The sequence below is a fragment of the Oryx dammah genome, unplaced genomic scaffold (assembly GCF_014754425.2).
Source record: "Oryx dammah isolate SB20612 unplaced genomic scaffold, SCBI_Odam_1.1 HiC_scaffold_20, whole genome shotgun sequence".
NCBI lineage: Eukaryota > Metazoa > Chordata > Mammalia > Artiodactyla > Bovidae > Oryx > Oryx dammah.
Genome location: NW_024070204.1, coordinates 54537837 through 54551588, shown reverse-complemented (window position 1 = coordinate 54551588; position 13752 = coordinate 54537837). Strand labels below are relative to the sequence as shown.

Here is a 13752-nt window from a genome sequence, read left to right as displayed (position 1 = left end):
GACAATATGCGAAACATTTAACAACCAGTCCAACACAGTCAGTAGTGAATAAAACACAAGCAGTGATCCATAAGGCACAGACATGGACCAGTCTCAAGGAATGTGAGGTCTGAAGGAATGTGAAGTCTGAGAGGAGAGAGGCATTTTTAAAAGGCAGAATGGGATAAATGTCTTCAGATGACTTCAGATACAGGCATCTGGGAGATCTCAGACCTTCTGGCAGAACTTCCTGCCAGTCTCCAACCCCCGGGGCAACCCCCCACCCGCTGCCTTCCCTCCACATACCTGGGCACCACACTGGTGGCCCTTGTATTGCCTCACCCAGCTCAAGCATATTTACTTTTCAAAAAATTTGTTTCACCCCACTAAAAAAGAATCAAAACCATTTTTCTAAATTGAGAAGGGAATACACCAGGCACGTTTCTGAAGCTCTGGCATGCCCCCTGGCACACTCCGCTCTCTAGGACACCCGTGTTGGTGACTGGAGCAGTAAAAATCGAGGGCGCCGAGGATCCTGAGAAGCTAGGGGCGTCGTCAGACCCACTGTCTCAATCCTTGCCGTTCCTCACCACCCAGTCTCGATGCCACCTCGATAAAATCTCAGATAGGCCAGAAGAAACCTCCCAGGAGACCTTAACTGAAGTAATCTTATGACATTTATCTCATTCTGCCTTTTAAAAATGTCTCTCTCTCTCGCAGACTTCAAATTCTGGGAAGGCAGGGCTCACACACGTCTGATCACTGCATCCCCAGTGGCTGAGGATGGTTCTGAACACCTGAGCAAACAAGTGAAGGAAGAGAGCACAAGTCCTCCCTGGGGAAGACGGAGTTGGGGGGAAGCTGAGGAAGAAGAGATGCCGGGGCCAGGGGTAGGAGGAGGGGCAGATTCACGTCTAGGTGCCAGGGAGCAGACACGACAGACTCGCTGAGGCCCAGGGCACCAGGGACAAGGAGAGCCCTGCATTTGGGGGAGAGGCTCCCTGTTTTCCCTCCTGAGAAATCGGGTAGTGCTTCTTCCACTTTTTCCCACCTCCCCTTCTCTTTCACTTTGCTCTTTTCTACTGTAGGTACCATGGGGTGTGGGTAGCATGACTACTATAGGCCAGCATCTTATAGGACACAAAATTAGATCAATAAGTTATTGGATACCCACTATACACGGCACTGTTATGGATCTAAAAGTCATGGTGCTTATAGATTTTACTAATTGGGTATGAAATGAAACAGGGAAATTATCCAGTCAGAGAAACTATCAAGTTCACTCCATATAACACTCAGCGATGGTTTGTCATCACTTCAGTGAACATTTTCCCAGCACAAGCACATGTGTTTGTGAGTACAAGCTGTTAGCTACTCCTTTTGATGAGAGTATGGTGAAAATGGTACACTCATACACTGCTGGTGGCATTATCACCATAAAAAAAATCCAGCAAAGTAACTGTTTGGCTATAATAATATTTATATATTTGACCATATAACTGGAATCCTGAGACTATGTCCTTTGGCAATAAATCAACAGAAAAAAAAAGTATATATTAAAGGACCACATTCAATACATTAAAATGGAAATAATTCAAATGTCAATGATAGGGAAATTATTTTTTAACTTTACGATTAGTTTGATCATAATGTATTAGGTATCCATTAAGAGTAGATATTTATGGGAGAGAGTAACATGGAAACTTACAATACCATATGTAAAATAGATAGCCAATGGGAATTTGCTGTTTGACTCAGGGAACTCAAACAGGGGCTCTGTATCAACCTAGAGGGGTAGGATGGAAAGGGAGATGGGAGGGAGGGAACATGAGTGTATCAATGGCTGATTTTTGTTGATGCTTGACAGAAAACAACAAAATTCTGTAAAGTAATTATCTTTCAATTAAAAAATAAAGTGGCAAAAAGAGTAGATATTTATGGTAAATGTGTGCATATATAAAATATTTAATAATATTAGATGAGAAAAGCTCACTTCAAAGTTTTATGAGTACTACAGCTATAACTATGAAAACTATGTACATATGGACAAGAAAAATAGATAATACTCAAAGATAATGAAAAAAGCAGCCAGATGTGTTAAGGCAGTGGATTATTTTAAACTTAATGCTATTAAAAAAGTAGGGGTGCTATTTGGCAGCATTCCACAGGAATGGAAAGAGGGAAGTGAGAAGACTAAAGGGAGAAGAAACCCTAGACCAAGACTAAATTCCCTAACAACATACTGACATTCTCCGAGCTGCAATTTCTGTTTGGCATTGAATGTTTCCAATAAAGATAATGATTAGATAATTTGTAATAAGAAAGCATGCTAATTAATGAAATCTACTTATTCAGAAAGAGACTTATTCATGAATTCTACATGCTTGCTACATGCTTGCTTGACTACATTAAGTATTAATGGAGGGGGGAAAGTAATTTGAACTTAATATAAAAATACATTTGGAGTGGATGCCCTGGGGTGGCCATGCCATCAACTAGATGTGTGGAGCTGAGCAAATGACTGACAGCCCCTGTGTCTCTGTTTCCCCACATACAAAATAAAGGGGCCAAACTGCAACTCTGAGGGCCTCTCGGCTGTAAGAGCTCCTGAAATTGGGAAATCTCCTATCTCTGGGAACTTGATATAGTACATGGATACAGCATTTCATTCAGTTTACCAGTGTCCAGAGACTCCTGAGAAGAGAAGTAGGCAGGGTACCAGCCTTCTGACCTCACTGAGTTAGGACTGTGTGTCTGTGCTCAGTCGTGTCCGACTCTTTGTAACTCCATGGACTGTAGCCCCCCAGGCTCCTCTGTGCATGGGATTCTCCAGGCAAGAATATGGAGTGGGATGCCATGCCCTCCTCCAGGGGATCTTCCCGACCCAGAGATAGAACCTGTGTCTCTTGTATCTTCTACACTGGCAGGCAGATTCTTTACCAACTGTGCCACCTGGGAATCACCACTCATAGTTCTTTATTTATCAAAATTACACTTATATGGTGTTTATCCCTTGTTAGGCACTATTGATGAGTACTAACTGCAGCCATGAAATTAAAAGATGCTTACTCCTTGGCAGGAAAGCTATGATCAACCTAGATAGCATATTCAAAAGCAGAGACATTACTTTGCCAACTAAGGTCCATCTAGTCAAGGCTATGGTTTTTACAGTAGTCATGTATGGATGTGAGAGTTGGACTGTGAAGAAGGCTGAGTGCCGAAGAATTGATGCTTTTGAACTGTGGTGTTGAAGACTCTTGAGAGTCCCTTGGACTGCAAGGAGATCCAACCAGTCCATTCTGAAGGAGATCAGCCCTGGGATTTCTTTGGAAGGAATGATGCTGACACTGAAACTCCAGTAGTTTGGCCACCTCATGCGAAGAGTTGACTCATTGGAAAAGACTCTGATGCTGGGAAGGATTGGGGGCAGGAGGAGAAGGGGATGACAGAGGATGAGATGGCTGGATGGCACTGACTCGATGGACGTGAATCTGAGTGAACTCCAGGAGTTGGTGATGGACAGGGAGGCCTGGCGTGCTGCGATTCATGGGGTCACAAAGAGTCAGACACGACTGAGCAACTGAACTGAACTGAACTGAATTCATTTGATCTTTCTAGCCACTCTAGGATATAGAAAATATTCCACACTCATTTTACAGATGAAGAAATTGAGGCAAGAGAGGTTAATAATTTCCCAAGGTCATATTTCTGTTTCATTGACTTTGCTAAAGCCTTTGACTATGTGGATCACAACAAACTGTGGAAAATTCTTAAAGAGTTGGGAATACCAGACCAGCTTACTTGCCTCCTGAGAATCCTGTATGCAGGTCAAGAAGCAACAGTTAGAATCAGACATGGAACAAATGACTGGTTCAAAATTGGGAAAGGAGTACATCAAGGTTGTATACTCTCACCCTGCTTATTTAACTTATATGCACAGTACATCATGTGAAATGCTGGGCTGGATGAAGCACAAACTGGAATCAAGATTCCCAGGAGGAATATCAATAACCTCAAACGCCTAATGGCAGAAAGCAAAGAGGAACTGAAGAGTCTCTTGATGAAGGTGAAAGCAGAAAGTGAAAAAGCTGGCTTAAAACTCGCATTCAAAAAACTAAGATCATGGCATTCAGTCCCATCCCTTCATGGCAAATAAGTTAGTTTCAAAAAACTAAGATCATGGCAGCCAGTCCCATTACTTCATGGCAAATAAACAGTGACAGACTTTATCTTCTTGGGCTCCAAAAGTCACTGTGGATGGTGACTGCAGCCATGAAATTAAAAGACGCTTGCTCCTTGGAAGAAAAGTTATGACAAACCTAGACAGTATATTAAAAAGCAGAGACATTAATTTGCCAACACATGCCCATATAGTCAAAGATATGGTTTCTCCAGTAGTCACGTCCACATGTGAGAGTTGGACCATGAAGAAGGCTGAACTCCGAAGAACTGATGCTTTCAAACTGTGGTGTTGGAGAAGACTCTTGAGAGTCCCTTGGACAGCAAGGAGATCAAACCAGTCAATCCTAAAGGAAATCAACCCTGAATATTCATTGGAAGGGCTGCTCCCGAAGCTGAAACTCCAAAACTTTGGTCACCTGATGTGAAGATCTGACTCACTGGAAAAGACCCTGATACTGAGAACAATTAAGGGCCAGAGGAGAAGGGGATGACAGAGGATGAGATGGTTGGATGGCATTACCAATTCAATGGACATGAGTTTAGGCAAACTCTGGGAGACAGTGAAGGAGAAAAAACCCTGGCAGGCTGCAGTCCATTAGGACACAAAGAGTTGGACATGACTGGACAACAACAAGGTCACTCAGCCAGTAAGTGATAGAGTTGGGACTTAAGTCCAAATAATCTAGCTCCAAAATTCATACTCTTAACTATGGAAGGGATAGATTTGGAAGATTGTTTTCTGTTAAGCTGACAAACAATACTTTCAATTCCCCAGCCAGGAGTTTGTAATTTCATAAGAGGAAAGGAAGGCTCACATAAAAATTGCCAGGAGCATCCTATCTAAGAATAGCTCAGAATACTCCAAACTTTATCCTTCACCTTGGAAGCTAGTGGAGGTGACAGAATTCCAGTTGAGCTATTTCAAATCCTAAAAGAGGATGCTGTGAAAGGGCTGTATTCAATATGCCAGCATTTGGAAAACTCAGCAGTGGCCACAGGACTGGAAAAGGTCAGTTTTCATTCCAATCCCAAAGAAACGCAATGCCAAAGAAAGCTCAAACTACCGCACAATTGCACGCATCTCACACGCTAGCAAAGTAATGCTCAAAATTCTCCAAGCCAGGCTTCAGCAATACATGAACCATGAACTTCCAGATGTTCAAGCTGGATTTAGAAAAGGCAGAGGAACGAGAGATCAAATTGCCAACATCCACTGGATCATTGAAAAAGCAAGAGAGTTCCAGAAAAACATCTATTTCTGCTTTATTGACTATGTCAAAGCCTTTGACTGTGTGGATCACAATAAACTGTGGAAAATTCTGAAAGAGACGGGAATACCAGACCACCTGACCTGCCTCTTGAGAAATCTGTATGCAGCTCAGGAAGCAACAGTTAGAACTGGACATGGAACAACAGACTGGTTCCAAATAGGAAAAGGAGTATGTCAAGGCTGTATATTGTCACCCTACTTATTTAACCTACATGCAGAGTACATCATGAGAAATGCTGGGCTGGATGAAGCACAAGCTGTAATCAAGATTGCTGGGGGAAATATCGATAACCTCAGATATGCAGATGACACCACCCTTAAGGCAGAAAGTGAAGAAGAACTAAAAAGCCTCCTGATGAAAGTGAAAGAGGAGAGTGAAAAAGTTGGCTTAAAGCTCAACATTCAGAAAACGAAGATCATGGCATCTGGCCCCATCACTTCATGGCAAATTGATGGAGAAATAGTGGAAACCCTGGCAGACTTTATTTTTGGGAGCTCCAAAATCACTGCAGAATGTGACTGCAGCCATGAAATTAAAAGATGCTTATTCCCTGGAAGGAAATTATGACCAACCTATACAGCACATTAAAAAGCAGAGACATTACTATGCCAATAAAAGTCCGTCTAGTCAAGGCTATGGTTTTTTCAGTAGTCATGTATGGATGTGAGAGTTGGGACTGTGAAGAAAGTTGAGCACCAAAGAACTGATACTTTTGAACTGTGGTTTTGGAGAAGACTCTTGAGAGTCCCTTGGACTGCAGGGAGATCCAACCAGTCTATCCTAAAGGAGATCAGTCCTGGGTGTTCACTGGAAGGACTGATGTTGAAGCTGAAACTCCAATACTTTGGCCACCTGATGCGAAGAGCTGAATCATTTGAAAAGACCTTGATGCTGGGAAAGATTGAGGGCAGGAGGAGAAGGGGACGACAGAGGATGAGATGGTTGGATGGCATCACCGACTCAATGGACATGAGTTTGGGTAAACTCTGGGAGTTGGTGATGAACAGGGACGCCTGGCGTGCTGCAGTCCATGGGGTCGCAAAGAGTCAGACACGATTGAGTGACTGAACTGAACTGAAGCCCTAATAGGTCCTTGTGGACTAACTAGATTAACCTCCATCTTCTGTAAATCTGGCATTAAGAATAGACCACATGGGGGGACTCCCCTGGTGGTCCAGTGGTTGACTTCACAGTTCCAATGCAGGGGTATCAGGTTCAATAGCTGCTCAGGAATCTAAGGCCCCATATGCCACACAGCCAAAAAATTTAAAAAATGGTAATAGTAAAGAATAGACCATGTACCCCAAGGTTCATTGCAGTACTATTTACAATAGCTAGAACATGGAAGCAACCTAGATGTCCATCGACAGATGAAGGGATAAAGAAGTTGTGGTTCCATATACACAATGGAATATTACTCAGCCATAAAAAGGGACACATTTGAGTCAGTTCTAATGAGGTGGATGAACCTAGAGCCTATTATACAGAGTGAAGTAAGTCAGAAAGAGAAAGCTAAATATCATATACTAACACATACATATGGAATCTAGAAAGATGGTACTGCAGAATTTATTTGCAGGGCAGCAATGGAGAAACAGACATAGAGAACAGACTTATGGACACGGGAAGAAGGGAGGAGAGGGTCAGATGTATAGAGGGAGTAACGTGGAAACTTAAATTACCATATGTAAAATAGATACCCAACAGGAATTTGCTGTATGTCTCAGGGAACTCAAACAGGGGCTCTGTATCAACCTAGAGGTGTGGGATGGGGAGGGGGATGAGAGGGAGGTTCAAAAGGGAGGGGGACATACGTATACCTATGACTGATTCATGTTGAGGTTTGACAGAAAACAACAAAATTCTATAAAGCAATTAACCTTCAATTAAAAAGTAAATAATTTTTTTTAAAAACTCACCAAAACAAAATAAAACCTTCTCACAAAACTTCAGACCAAAGAAAGAAAGAAATTAACTATGCGGGATCTGAAATAAGAGGAGCAGGCAAATAAAGATCAAGTGCACTGCAGAGTGGGCCATCTCAGGACACATGCTTAAATAATGAAATCCAGGGTTCAAAAGCTAGCCTGGCTCCCCCAGGTTCTCAAAGTTTCCCCTACTGTTCCCATTCTTTGGGACAGCAGGATTATTCCTGCTTCCGAACCTGGAGGAAAGAGGTCAACAAATCTGAACCAGAGAAAAATAGACTCTGTGAAGACAGAATTTGGTAAAATATCTGCTTTCCTGGTTTTGCTTAATTTAGGCAATAGAACTGTCTTGAAAAATAATCTTTCTTTTTCTGTTTATAATAGTAAAACATGTTCACTGCAGATATCTTTAATGATACAGAAAAATATATAAATATAATACAATATAAATATAAAAGAAAATAAATATCTACAATAACCACTCACTGTTAACTTTCTGGTGCATATCACCAGATCTTTTTTCTATGCATCTCTGTGTATTTTGGATACCCTATTGGGATACAATTCAATAGCTTGTTTTTTTTTCACTTCACAATATAGCATCAGCTGTAATGACTACATGGAATTATATGTGAGCAGCAGAATGAAAAAATATGCAAAGATGAAGGTGACAAGGGCTGCTGTGACTTCTAAGTATGTGAGGTTACATGATTTCTATCAGTAGAGAAAATTACACACTGTGCCATTCCATTTGGAGACTGGTTGGAGACCTAGAAAGTCAAATCTAATCATCCCGATCCTTCTGTGTTACTGAAGAGCATAAACAGAGGAGACAAATATTTTGTGAATGCTTGGATCTACAAACAGAGGCTAAAGCCATGGAGGGGGAAAGAAGCAGAGTAATGAGACAGTCAATTCCTAAGCAGCATGATAAGAAGTTCGGGGTCTACAAGGAGGAGAAAGGGGTCTGGGGCTCTCAAAGAGGAGATACGGGTCTGGAATTCTCAAGGAGGAAGAAAAGACACTTTTTTTTCTACATTCCTTAGTAAGGATTCAGTTCAGCTTAGTTGTATCCAACTCTTTGCAACCCTATGGACTGCAGCATGCCAGGCCTCCCTGTCCATCACCAACTCCTGGAGTTTACCCAAACTCATGTCCATTGAGTCAGTGATGCCATCCAACCATCTCATCCTCTGTTGTCCCCTTCTCCTCCCACCTTCAATCTTCCCCAGCATCAGTGTCTTTTCAAATAAGTCAGTTCTTCACATCAGGTGGCCAAAGTACTGGAGTTTCAGCTTCAACATCAGCCCTTCCAGTGAACACCCAGGACTGATCTCCTTTAGGATGGACTGGTTGGAGATCCTTGCAGTCCAAGGGACTCTCAAGAGTCTTCTCCAACACCACAGTTCAAAAGCATCAATTCTTCAGTGCTCAGCTTTCTTTATAGTCCAACTCTCACATCCATACATGACTACTGAAAAAACCATAGCCTTGACTAGACAGACATTTGTTGGCAAAGTAATGTCTCTGCTTTTTAATATGCTGTCTAGGTTGGTCATAATTTCCTTCCAGGGAGTAAGCATCTTTTAATTTCATGGCTGCAGTCACATTCTGCAGTGATTTTGGAGCCCAAAAAATAAAGTCTGACACTGTTTCCACTGTTTGCCATGAAGTGATGCGACCAGATGCCATGATCTTCATCAAGAGGCTCTTTAGTTCTTCTTCACTTTCTGCCATAAGGGTGGTGTCATCTGCATATCTGAGGTTATTGATATTTCTCCCAGCAATCTTGACTCCAGCTTGTGCTTCATCCAGCCCAGCGTTTCTCATGATGTACTCTGCATATAAGTTAAATAAGTAGGGTGACAATATACAGCCTTGACGTACTCCCTTCCCTATTTGGAACCAGTCTGTTGTTCCATGTCCAGTTCTAACTGTTGCTTCCTGAGCTGCATACAGATTTCTCAAGAGGCAGGTCAGGTGGTCTGGTATTCCCATGTCTTTCAGAATTTTCCACAGTTTATTGTGATCCACACAGTCAGAGGCTTTGGCATAGTCAACAAAGCAGAAATAGATGTTTTTCTGGAACTCTCTAGCTTTTTCAATTATCCAGGGGAAGCCGGCAATTTGATCTCTGGTTCCTGGATTATATAACAACAATATATCCTGCTTGAGGACAGTTTGTCCTTCCTGAAAACCTTCTGACTAATCCTGATATCTTAGAATGTATATTATGGGAGTGGGTCTGGTAAGATCTTTCTACTGTTAAATTCTAAACCTGTTATTTTAAAATGTAAATTGTGGGAGTGGGGCTAGTAAGATCTATGCAACCTTGAGACATTCTTTTGATTTATTGTAATAACCAATTAAAAAGTATATAACTCCCTTGCTAACACTAGAAAGGGGGGCACTCTCTGCCCGCCTTCTGATGTCCATGTCAGAAGCTTTCTCTGTCCCTTGTCATACTTTAATAAAACTCTGCTACACAAAAGCTCTTGAGTGATCAAGCCTGGTCCCTGGTCCCGAAACTAAATCTTCTTTTTCAGTAATACCATAGGGGCCCAGAGGAATGGGACTTTTCAGGAGTCTACAATGATGCTAAATATCAGTAACTCCCACTCCAACCTTTAGTACAGGCTGCTGCTCATCCAGATGACTCCCTAGAGAGGGTTGAGGATTAACCAAGAAAAGAGGACGCGTGATGTATCTGGGCTGCCTTGCAGTCTGGGAGATGAAAACTGAGGTTGACAGAGCCAGAACTCAGCACTGAAAATGCCTGCAAGAACTTAGCCCCTGAAAATTCATCAAATCCTAGAGAGGATATTGAATTTTCCACAGGCTGTCAGATACAGAGCTTGAGCCAATTTCATTTCAATCTCAATAGATAGGGAAGCTCAGATGCCATGTAGTTATATTGATGTCTCATAATTTATTTACTGAATTGGAGAACCATTGTTCATTTATTTAGGTTTTTTCACTCTTCCCAATGAAATGATAAACAATAGAGCAGAGACTGCTAGCCAGCCACCAAATCTTTGTCCTTCTTCTCTTCCTGAGCACAAACTAGAACTCTACTTCCTAGTCTCCTGTGCAATGAGATGTGGCCGCTAAGACAGAGTTAGAGCCAGTAGAAAGTATATGTGGGCTCCCTGGTGGCTCAGGTGGTAAAGAATCCGCCTGCAATGCAGGTGGCCTCGGTTTGATTCCTAGGTCAGGCAGATCCCCTGGAGAAGGGATAGGCTACCCACTCCAATATTCTTGGGCTTCCCTGGCGATTAAGTAAAGAATCTGCATGCAATGTGGGAGACCTGGGTTTGATCCCTGGGTTGGGAAGATACCCTGGAGGAGGGCATGGCAACCTACTCCAGTATTCTTGCCTGGAGAATCCCCAAGGACAGAGGAGCCTGGCAGGCTACAGTCCATTGGGTCACAGAGTTGGACACGACTGGCTGCCTGAACACAGCACAGCACAGCACAGCACAGAAAGTATATGGAGGTGATTTACCCTCTCTAGGCCAAGGCTTTTTTTTTTTTTAATGGCCATACCACATGTAGGATTTTAGCTCCTCAATCAGGGCTTGAACCTGGGGGCCTGCAGTGGAAGAGCAGAGTCTTAACCACTGTACCACCAGGAAAGTCCCCCAGGGCTTTTAAATAGTGGCATGTTTCACTTCTTCCCTTTTACCTTCTGCCCACTAGATGCAAAATAATGACAAGGCTCGAGGAAAAAGTGAGGGGGCCACAGATGGAAGGAGGTTGGAGCCCTGAATTATTTCATGGAGGAGAGCCCTCTGTTAGCCTGGAATCCTACTTCGAACTTTTTCATGAATAAGAAAGAGCCTTTCTACCTTTTTGGGGCTTATCTGGAACTGCACTATTAGTTTACCCTAACTCTACAAACATCTGGAGACATCAGTGCTTGTACACCTATCTGTATTACTTAGGACTATCACTGATTCATGACTGTCATGTTCAAGGTTTGGAACATTTTAAGGCATTTGATAAATGCCCTATCAAATGGCATTTATGATAAATGGTAAAGAATCCACCTGCAATGCAGGAGACCTGGATTTGATCCCTGGGTTGGGAAAATCCCCTGGAGAAGAGAAAGGCTACCCACTCCAGTATTCTGGCCTGGAGGATTCCAGAGATTATACAGTCAATGGGGTCGCAAAGAGTTGGACAGGACTGAGTTACTTTCACTTTCAAGGCGTTTAATAAACTATGGCCAAACTAAACCCAGAATTGTGCCTCTGATAATTATTTGAGGTCATTCCAGTTCCTATAACTGTTTATAAGAATGCATAAAATGGTTTTCAACTCATCCCTTTATAGAGAAGTAAAAAATAGTTGTTGAGAATGACTGGACCCTCCCTCTGATTACTATACACATTGAACCACAAAGAGTGAGTTTTCCTATTAGCTGAACCCAGCTCTTCATTAGAAATTTCTCAGTACCCTTAATCCATGTGGCACATCTTCATCTCACCTCCATCTTAGAGTTCTAATCCAGCCATCCTGTCTGACCCAGACCCCTGCTTCTGGTTTCAGAGCCTTTGTCAAACAGTCACAATTTTTGCTCGTTTGTGCAAAGTGAGTCTCCAGGTATTTTTAAGTGTTTCCATAGAAACTGCTTTCCAGAAAAAGGCCATTTAATGAAAGCTTAAAAGCAAAATCTATATGTTTCAGTACTTAGAAATCTCACTGAATCACTTACAAAGAATATAAGATGTGGCATATTCAAGCCTGTACTTGTAAAAAAAAATTGTATACTGTATATATTTGACATATAATAAGGACTATAAAAGTAACATCTAACTTCCTCAAGTTTTGTGATTTTTCTCTGTTTTATGCTTAAAATATTGAGAGTCAAAGGTTTATTTTTCAAGACCAGTCATCTGAAGGGTGACCTTCCAGAAATGGAGTTGCCCTTCTGCTCCAAGGGAACTGGTTCAGGCCCACCCCTTGAAGCAATATATTTCTGGTTAAGCAAAGACTTAGGCTCCAGTTCCCCATCTCACCAGGATGGAGCTGAAATGGCTAATCCTGCCACAAGCAGGCCCAACATTCCCAAAGGCTTGGACCTCATCCCGTCTCACTACACATCAAAGAACCAGTGATCCCCTAGTGATGGAACTTAAAAGCCCCACAGCCCAAGGGCTCCTCTCTGGAGTCCAGTACCTGGTCCTGCCAGATTTCCAGGCTCAACCAACATGGTCAAAAGTGGACAGACACCCCTTCTACTGTCACTGTCTCCATGAGCTTCCCCTGTGAAGACTGCTCCAAGAGATTTACCATGTGCTGCCTGGCCATTTGCTTTCATTTGCATGACAAGTATTTAGGATATGGCTCTAATGTAATTAGTGTACTTATTTCCTCTCTCACCTACTCTCCAGTTTTGTCAATGTGGTGAATGACATTAATGGATGGTATAGAGATCAACCACCTTTGCATTTTCAAGATAAATTAAACTAGATCATGAAAGCTCCAGCTCCAGATATAAGTATATACACATTATATGTTGTTGGCTTTTTGTCTCTGACTGACTTTTCCAGCTTGGATCCCAAGATTAGACTAAGTTTACAAAGTCAATTGTTGAACATTTGCTCTTTTCTAGTCTCCTAAAGAGTTCAAGATTAGAATTATGATCCAGAAATATTTGATTGTGCTGTGCTGTGCTGTGCTTAGTTGCTCAGTCGAGTCCAACTCTGCGACCCCATAGACTGTAGCCCACCAGGCTCCTCTATACATGGAGATTCTCCAGGCAGGAATACTGGAGTGGGTTGCCATGCCCTCCTCCAGGGGATCTTCCCAACCCAGGGATCGAACCCAGGTCTCCCACATTGCAGGTGAATTCTCAATATTTGGTGGATTTACCTATTCTATCCCCTGCATGGATCACAACCTTGTTATGGCGAAGAGGCTTGGGTAACTCAGTGGAGCTATGAGCCATGCTGTGTCCAAGACACACAGATCACAGTGAAGAGATCTGACAAAACATGGTCCACTGGAGAAAGACATGGCAATCCACTCCAGTATTCTTGCCTGGAGAACCCCAGGAATAGTACAAAAAAGCAGAAAGATATAACATTGGAAGATGAGGCCCACAGGCTGGAAGGTGTCCAGTATGCTACTGGGGAAGAGCAGAGGGCAATTAGTAATAGCTCTAGGAAGAACAAAGCAGCTGGACCAAAGCAGGAATTTCTTTCTCGATGCACAGCTGTGGATGTGTCTGGTAGTAAAAGTAAAGTTCGATGCTGTAAAGAACGTTGTATTTGAACCTGAAATATTATAGGTCCATGAATTAAGGTAATTGCATGTGGTCAAGCAGGAGATGTCAAGACTGACCATTGACATCTTAGGAATCAGTGAACTAAGATGGATGGGAATGG

General features: G+C 42.4%; 1 long non-coding RNA gene across 1 annotated transcript; it reads left to right on the top strand.

Annotated features, from left to right (window-relative positions):
- The first annotated feature begins 1800 nt into the window (after window positions 1–1800).
- On the top strand, window positions 1801–13149 carry LOC120879564. The gene is made up of 3 exons (XR_005724824.1): window positions 1801–1894; window positions 2684–2685; window positions 13129–13149. It is a non-coding gene; the product is annotated as an uncharacterized LOC120879564 (long non-coding RNA).
- The last annotated feature ends 603 nt before the right edge of the window (window positions 13150–13752 follow it).